This window comes from Penaeus monodon, chromosome 8, assembly GCF_015228065.2.
Source record: "Penaeus monodon isolate SGIC_2016 chromosome 8, NSTDA_Pmon_1, whole genome shotgun sequence".
NCBI classification, from domain to species: Eukaryota; Metazoa; Arthropoda; class Malacostraca; order Decapoda; family Penaeidae; genus Penaeus; species Penaeus monodon.
The window spans coordinates 28,227,930-28,229,887 of record NC_051393.1 but is presented as its reverse complement, the minus strand read 5'-3'; the positions used below and the strand labels follow the sequence as shown (position 1 = coordinate 28,229,887).

Sequence of the window (1,958 nt, the reverse complement as noted above, 5' to 3'; positions counted from 1 at the left end):
ATGGGATAAACGTCACCCTCAGGGTCCCCTTGAGGGTAAGGGCTAGAAACTAATCAGGGGAATACCGTGCCCATGGCTCCCTCAGGCGTTCAGGACTGGCACAAAGTCAGCCTTTCATCCTTTCAGCACGGCTCTCACACCTTAGGAGATGGATAGCAGAAGGGTTTGGTGAAGGGACAGAAACGAAAAGTGGGAAGGAAAATAAAGACCATGCAAAATTAGTTGAGTCGAGGGCTGAGTCCCAAGGTTGGGGAGTTGCCCATCATTGGGTCCCAGTCTCCGCCTCCTAAGCCCCCCCACGACAACAACGGGCAAGGGATTGGGGGGGATACATGTGTATATATTTGTATATATACATGTGTATATATTTGTATATATACATGTGTATATATTTGTATATATACATGGATATATATTTGTATATATACATGGATATATATTTGTATATATACATGTATATATATATGTATATATATGTACACACACACACACACACACACACACACACACACACACACACACACACACACACACACACACACACACACACACACACACACACACACACACACACACACAAATGGGAAAATAAGCAGATTTATTTTTTTATTACTTTATTTACAAAATCACTTTTACAAACCAGATAAACAAATTCCATTCTTAATAAGATATACTATAGTAAGTGTTTGAAGATAACACGTTTGTAGAACAGCACCTTTTTTGCTTTCTCTCAAAACATCAAAGAAAAAGTTCTAATTCCAATATTTTATTAACCACAAAGTAAATACAAACTAGCACTTGATCACTTTTGCCATATAGATAAAAATTGAACCTGTCAAAATAAAGAGTAATATCCCATACTGTTACAAAACAATTATTATGTAATTATTCTGGGTTATCCATCTTAACCTTTACCTAGAGAAAAATAAACAGTTAAAGAATTAAATAAGGCAAACAAAAAAAGCTTTTTGTCAGCTTCATTGGTTGAGCATACAACTAGGTGACAATTAAGAAAATCTAATATTGTTAGGTGAGTCAAGTTCCAAAATCCTGTGGGATATCTGAAACATCACAGAACAGTATAAATGGAAAGGAATTGGAATAAAGTATTCCTTACTTTCAAGTTTAATAAACAGATTTTTGAAAAGCAAAGACATCAAAACTAACCATAAAGCCTTGTAATTACAAAAATAAAAATAAAAATAAAAATACATGTAACACAGTAAAGCTTTAGCCAGCCGTAAACAAAGTCCAATGCTGAATTACTTCAGCATACATCATAGGAATCAATCACACACACGCACGCGCACGCACGCACGCACGCACGCACGCACGCACACACACACACACACACACACACACACACACACACACACACACACACACACACACACACACACACACACACACACACACACACACAAATCTGCCTTTTTTTCTTATCTGCTGTTATCATGTCTAATATTTTTACTTCTCCAAAATAATAGATATATGAATACTTATATTTAGCCAAGTATAGTAGCATTTTCGGTTTAATGCTTTTAACCCAAAGATGAAGGGAGCCCCCAGTGCCATAATGAATAAATGGGTAAATGCAGAGTCTGCTACTCACAAGCTAAAACAGAAACAGGAAACAAAATTACCCAGCTTTCTATGCTTTTGACTGCAACATTTTTTTAAATAATGAGGCTTTGACCCTACATTTCAGGGGCTATTTCTCCTCAATAAATGCAACCTGGGCTAAACAAGCACACATCTGTTTAATGTGCATAACTTAGAGGAGACTCAACTGTACACAACATAAAGACATCATCCCAGTATGAGGGATAGTCTACCATGCAGTGACAGGACATCATAATACCTCATCCCAGTACGAGTGGGTTAAGTAACAAAACTAGATATGTGTGAAATCTGCTTTACAATCAATTTTTTTTTTTTAAAGGTCAGATGGAGGCACA

The 1,958-nt window shown here is 36.7% G+C and overlaps 2 protein-coding genes across 2 annotated transcripts in view; one reads left to right on the top strand and one right to left on the bottom strand.

Annotated features, from left to right (window-relative positions):
* LOC119576280 (serpin B3-like) overlaps window positions 1-1,958 on the top strand; it is a 56,973-nt gene that overhangs the window by 23,418 nt on the left and 31,597 nt on the right. The gene's annotated exons all lie outside the window — the stretch shown is intronic.
* Window positions 602-1,958, bottom strand: part of LOC119576283 (store-operated calcium entry-associated regulatory factor-like) — a 6,697-nt gene continuing 5,340 nt past the window's right edge. Inside the window, 1 exon segment of the mRNA XM_037923883.1 lies at window positions 602-1,958. This exon segment is cut by the window's right edge and continues 528 nt beyond it. The gene's annotated coding sequence lies outside the window, so the exon portion shown is untranslated.